The sequence below is a fragment of the Phyllobates terribilis genome, unplaced genomic scaffold (assembly GCF_046119375.1).
Source record: "Phyllobates terribilis strain yellow unplaced genomic scaffold, ASM4611937v1 Scaffold_6395__1_contigs__length_44785, whole genome shotgun sequence".
Lineage (NCBI taxonomy): Eukaryota > Metazoa > Chordata > Amphibia > Anura > Dendrobatidae > Phyllobates > Phyllobates terribilis.
In genome coordinates, this window is record NW_027369138.1 from 38,787 (window position 1) to 44,786 (window position 6,000).

The 6,000-nt window shown below is 44.4% G+C and overlaps 5 non-coding genes across 5 annotated transcripts; all 5 read left to right on the forward strand.

Annotated features, from left to right (window-relative positions):
- The first annotated feature begins 27 nt into the window (after positions 1-27).
- On the forward strand, positions 28-218 carry LOC141250937 (U2 spliceosomal RNA). Its single transcript, XR_012312949.1, has one exon. It is a non-coding gene; the product is annotated as a U2 spliceosomal RNA (small nuclear RNA).
- Positions 219-1,334: 1,116 nt separating this feature from the next.
- Positions 1,335-1,525, forward strand: LOC141250938 (U2 spliceosomal RNA). Its single transcript, XR_012312950.1, has one exon. It is a non-coding gene; the product is annotated as a U2 spliceosomal RNA (small nuclear RNA).
- Positions 1,526-2,639: 1,114 nt separating this feature from the next.
- LOC141250939 (U2 spliceosomal RNA) lies at positions 2,640-2,830 on the forward strand. The gene has a single exon (XR_012312951.1). It is a non-coding gene; the product is annotated as a U2 spliceosomal RNA (small nuclear RNA).
- A 1,114-nt stretch (positions 2,831-3,944) lies between these two features.
- LOC141250940 (U2 spliceosomal RNA) lies at positions 3,945-4,135 on the forward strand. Its single transcript, XR_012312952.1, has one exon. It is a non-coding gene; the product is annotated as a U2 spliceosomal RNA (small nuclear RNA).
- Positions 4,136-5,250: 1,115 nt separating this feature from the next.
- LOC141250941 (U2 spliceosomal RNA) lies at positions 5,251-5,440 on the forward strand. The gene has a single exon (XR_012312953.1). It is a non-coding gene; the product is annotated as a U2 spliceosomal RNA (small nuclear RNA).
- The last annotated feature ends 560 nt before the right edge of the window (positions 5,441-6,000 follow it).

The window sequence follows — 6,000 nt, forward strand, 5'->3', positions numbered from 1 at the left end:
CTCCGTAGTTTGAAACCAATTCTGGTTATCGCTTCTCGGCCTTTTGGCTAAGATCAAGTGTAGTATCTGTTCTTATCAGTTTAATATCTGATACGTCCCCTATCTGGGGACCATATATTAAATGGATTTTTAGAACAGGGAGATGGAAAAAGAGCTTGCTCTGTCCACTCCACGCATTGACCTGGTATTGCAGTATCTCCAGGACCGGTGCACCCCTTCTTTAATGCAGTTTCTAAAATCAGAAAGAATTGAATTCAATGTTTTTTGTTCATTTTGCTTGTTTGTCGGATTTTGGGATGGACTCTTTGGCTCTGCTTTTCTTCTCCTCATTGGATTTTTCATGTTCAAAGTTGCAGAAGCCAGATTACAAGCTCATTTTTGGTTCAACTTCAGCAACTGTGCATTGCATTGCCATGTAATGTGATGCAATGCTATCTTTCTAGCTCTCCCTTTCTACTTCCTTTTGGATAAACAGACATATTAGGCAAGCATTTTGGAGCTTTCACCTAAATAACTACAGGTGGTGAGATAAGCTGCACAATATAATTGACCTTTCAGTATATTGTTGCACACACACCATCTATTTAGCAAATGCCCTTGTTATCAACAGCAGCCTTTTAAACTCACCCGAGCTAACAGGTATGTGCGCTGGTTACACTGCTGCGCTTAAAATTTCTTTTTTGGTTTGCTACAATGCCTTTTCTGAAACGTTGTCTCCTTCTGCTGGAACACTGACTTCTTTCATTTAATGCCTGCAGACTATAAAAGAGAACCCAACCCAAAAAGTTTGGTTGATTAGTCTGTGGCATTCTGTTAAACTGTTGCTTATGGCGGTCTCTGTGAGCTTCTCAGCGACATTCAGCCAGCCAGGTATCCTGCCTGCAGTAGATGGAATGTGGCAATGGAACGCTGGCTGCGCGTGTCATAATAGGCTCTGAGCCTTTATATAACTGTGCACAGCAGCAGCCACCTTCAGTCTGCTGCTGGACAGCCAGCAGCAGCAGCAGCAGGAGAGGTATGTAATCAGGAGCCCTCCTGCTAAGGGTAGACAGCTGCTCGTTCCACCCCACCCCCCGCCTTAATTGGTTCTCCTCCCTTCCAACGGTGTTGAGGCGGGTGGGAACAGCAGGGGGTGAAGGTGCTGTGTTTAAAGAGGTGGAGTTATGCAGATCTAAAACGCGTGGATTGCAGCAGCAGCAAGCCGAAAAGTGCAGGCATGTAAGGGATCTAGAGGTTGACAACATGTCTTCTTAACGGGAGTCCAGGAGCTCATCTCCACAAATGGACTTTTTAGGATCCTTGGGTGGCTCCGTAGTTTGAAACCAATTCTGGTTATCGCTTCTCGGCCTTTTGGCTAAGATCAAGTGTAGTATCTGTTCTTATCAGTTTAATATCTGATACGTCCCCTATCTGGGGACCATATATTAAATGGATTTTTAGAACAGGGAGATGGAAAAAGAGCTTGCTCTGTCCACTCCACGCATTGACCTGGTATTGCAGTATCTCCAGGACCGGTGCACCCCTTCTTTAATGCAGTTTCTAAAATCAGAAAGAATTGAATTCAATGTTTTTTGTTCATTTTGCTTGTTTGTCGGATTTTGGGATGGACTCTTTGGCTCTGCTTTTCTTCTCCTCATTGGATTTTTCATGTTCAAAGTTGCAGAAGCCAGATTACAAGCTCATTTTGGTTCAACTTCAGCAACTGTGCATTGCATTGCCATGTAATGTGATGCAATGCTATCTTTCTAGCTCTCCCTTTCTACTTCCTTTTGGATAAACAGACATATTAGGCAAGCATTTTGGAGCTTTCACCTAAATAACTACAGGTGGTGAGATAAGCTGCACAATATAATTGACCTTTCAGTATATTGTTGCACACACACCATCTATTTAGCAAATGCCCTTGTTATCAACAGCAGCCTTTTAAACTCACCCGAGCTAACAGGTATGTGCGCTGGTTACACTGCTGCGCTTAAAATTTCTTTTTTGGTTTGCTACAATGCCTTTTCTGAAACGTTGTCTCCTTCTGCTGGAACACTGACTTCTTTCATTTAATGCCTGCAGACTATAAAAGAGAACCCAACCCAAAAAGTTTGGTTGATTAGTCTGTGCATTCTGTTAAACTGTTGCTTATGGCGGTCTCTGTGAGCTTCTCAGCGACATTCAGCCAGCCAGGTATCCTGCCTGCAGTAGATGGAATGTGGCAATGGAACGCTGGCTGCGCGTGTCATAATAGGCTCTGAGCCTTTATATAACTGTGCACAGCAGCAGCCACCTTCAGTCTGCTGCTGGACAGCCAGCAGCAGCAGCAGCAGGAGAGGTATGTAATCAGGAGCCCTCCTGCTAAGGGTAGACAGCTGCTCGTTCCACCCCACCCCCCGCCTTAATTGGTTCTCCTCCCTTCCAACGGTGTTGAGGCGGGTGGGAACAGCAGGGGGTGAAGGTGCTGTGTTTAAAGAGGTGGAGTTATGCAGATCTAAAACGCGTGGATTGCAGCAGCAGCAAGCCGAAAAGTGCAGGCATGTAAGGGATCTAGAGGTTGACAACATGTCTTCTTAACGGGAGTCCAGGAGCTCATCTCCACAAATGGACTTTTTAGGATCCTTGGGTGGCTCCGTAGTTTGAAACCAATTCTGGTTATCGCTTCTCGGCCTTTTGGCTAAGATCAAGTGTAGTATCTGTTCTTATCAGTTTAATATCTGATACGTCCCCTATCTGGGGACCATATATTAAATGGATTTTTAGAACAGGGAGATGGAAAAAGAGCTTGCTCTGTCCACTCCACGCATTGACCTGGTATTGCAGTATCTCCAGGACCGGTGCACCCCTTCTTTAATGCAGTTTCTAAAATCAGAAAGAATTGAATTCAATGTTTTTTGTTCATTTTGCTTGTTTGTCGGATTTTGGGATGGACTCTTTGGCTCTGCTTTTCTTCTCCTCATTGGATTTTTCATGTTCAAAGTTGCAGAAGCCAGATTACAAGCTCATTTGGTTCAACTTCAGCAACTGTGCATTGCATTGCCATGTAATGTGATGCAATGCTATCTTTCTAGCTCTCCCTTTCTACTTCCTTTTGGATAAACAGACATATTAGGCAAGCATTTTGGAGCTTTCACCTAAATAACTACAGGTGGTGAGATAAGCTGCACAATATAATTGACCTTTCAGTATATTGTTGCACACACACCATCTATTTAGCAAATGCCCTTGTTATCAACAGCAGCCTTTTAAACTCACCCGAGCTAACAGGTATGTGCGCTGGTTACACTGCTGCGCTTAAAATTTCTTTTTTGGTTTGCTACAATGCCTTTTCTGAAACGTTGTCTCCTTCTGCTGGAACACTGACTTCTTTCATTTAATGCCTGCAGACTATAAAAGAGAACCCAACCCAAAAAGTTTGGTTGATTAGTCTGTGGCATTCTGTTAAACTGTTGCTTATGGCGGTCTCTGTGAGCTTCTCAGCGACATTCAGCCAGCCAGGTATCCTGCCTGCAGTAGATGGAATGTGGCAATGGAACGCTGGCTGCGCGTGTCATAATAGGCTCTGAGCCTTTATATAACTGTGCACAGCAGCAGCCACCTTCAGTCTGCTGCTGGACAGCCAGCAGCAGCAGCAGCAGGAGAGGTATGTAATCAGGAGCCCTCCTGCTAAGGGTAGACAGCTGCTCGTTCCACCCCACCCCCCGCCTTAATTGGTTCTCCTCCCTTCCAACGGTGTTGAGGCGGGTGGGAACAGCAGGGGGTGAAGGTGCTGTGTTTAAAGAGGTGGAGTTATGCAGATCTAAAACGCGTGGATTGCAGCAGCAGCAAGCCGAAAAGTGCAGGCATGTAAGGGATCTAGAGGTTGACAACATGTCTTCTTAACGGGAGTCCAGGAGCTCATCTCCACAAATGGACTTTTTAGGATCCTTGGGTGGCTCCGTAGTTTGAAACCAATTCTGGTTATCGCTTCTCGGCCTTTTGGCTAAGATCAAGTGTAGTATCTGTTCTTATCAGTTTAATATCTGATACGTCCCCTATCTGGGGACCATATATTAAATGGATTTTTAGAACAGGGAGATGGAAAAAGAGCTTGCTCTGTCCACTCCACGCATTGACCTGGTATTGCAGTATCTCCAGGACCGGTGCACCCCTTCTTTAATGCAGTTTCTAAAATCAGAAAGAATTGAATTCAATGTTTTTTGTTCATTTTGCTTGTTTGTCGGATTTTGGGATGGACTCTTTGGCTCTGCTTTTCTTCTCCTCATTGGATTTTTCATGTTCAAAGTTGCAGAAGCCAGATTACAAGCTCATTTTGGTTCAACTTCAGCAACTGTGCATTGCATTGCCATGTAATGTGATGCAATGCTATCTTTCTAGCTCTCCCTTTCTACTTCCTTTTGGATAAACAGACATATTAGGCAAGCATTTTGGAGCTTTCACCTAAATAACTACAGGTGGTGAGATAAGCTGCACAATATAATTGACCTTTCAGTATATTGTTGCACACACACCATCTATTTAGCAAATGCCCTTGTTATCAACAGCAGCCTTTTAAACTCACCCGAGCTAACAGGTATGTGCGCTGGTTACACTGCTGCGCTTAAAATTTCTTTTTTGGTTTGCTACAATGCCTTTTCTGAAACGTTGTCTCCTTCTGCTGGAACACTGACTTCTTTCATTTAATGCCTGCAGACTATAAAAGAGAACCCAACCCAAAAAGTTTGGTTGATTAGTCTGTGGCATTCTGTTAAACTGTTGCTTATGGCGGTCTCTGTGAGCTTCTCAGCGACATTCAGCCAGCCAGGTATCCTGCCTGCAGTAGATGGAATGTGGCAATGGAACGCTGGCTGCGCGTGTCATAATAGGCTCTGAGCCTTTATATAACTGTGCACAGCAGCAGCCACCTTCAGTCTGCTGCTGGACAGCCAGCAGCAGCAGCAGCAGGAGAGGTATGTAATCAGGAGCCCTCCTGCTAAGGGTAGACAGCTGCTCGTTCCACCCCACCCCCCGCCTTAATTGGTTCTCCTCCCTTCCAACGGTGTTGAGGCGGGTGGGAACAGCAGGGGGTGAAGGTGCTGTGTTTAAAGAGGTGGAGTTATGCAGATCTAAAACGCGTGGATTGCAGCAGCAGCAAGCCGAAAAGTGCAGGCATGTAAGGGATCTAGAGGTTGACAACATGTCTTCTTAACGGGAGTCCAGGAGCTCATCTCCACAAATGGACTTTTTAGGATCCTTGGGTGGCTCCGTAGTTTGAAACCAATTCTGGTTATCGCTTCTCGGCCTTTTGGCTAAGATCAAGTGTAGTATCTGTTCTTATCAGTTTAATATCTGATACGTCCCCTATCTGGGGACCATATATTAAATGGATTTTTAGAACAGGGAGATGGAAAAGAGCTTGCTCTGTCCACTCCACGCATTGACCTGGTATTGCAGTATCTCCAGGACCGGTGCACCCCTTCTTTAATGCAGTTTCTAAAATCAGAAAGAATTGAATTCAATGTTTTTTGTTCATTTTGCTTGTTTGTCGGATTTTGGGATGGACTCTTTGGCTCTGCTTTTCTTCTCCTCATTGGATTTTTCATGTTCAAAGTTGCAGAAGCCAGATTACAAGCTCATTTTGGTTCAACTTCAGCAACTGTGCATTGCATTGCCATGTAATGTGATGCAATGCTATCTTTCTAGCTCTCCCTTTCTACTTCCTTTTGGATAAACAGACATATTAGGCAAGCATTTTGGAGCTTTCACCTAAATAACTACAGGTGGTGAGATAAGCTGCACAATATAATTGACCTTTCAGTATATTGTTGCACACACACCATCTATTTAGCAAATGCCCTTGTTATCAACAGCAGCCTTTTAAACTCACCCGAGCTAACAGGTATGTGCGCTGGTTACACTGCTGCGCTTAAAATTTCTTTTTTGGTTTGCTACAATGCCTTTTCTGAAACGTTGTCTCCTTCTGCTGGAACACTGACTTCTTTCATTTAATGCCTGCAGACTATAAAAGAGAACCCAACC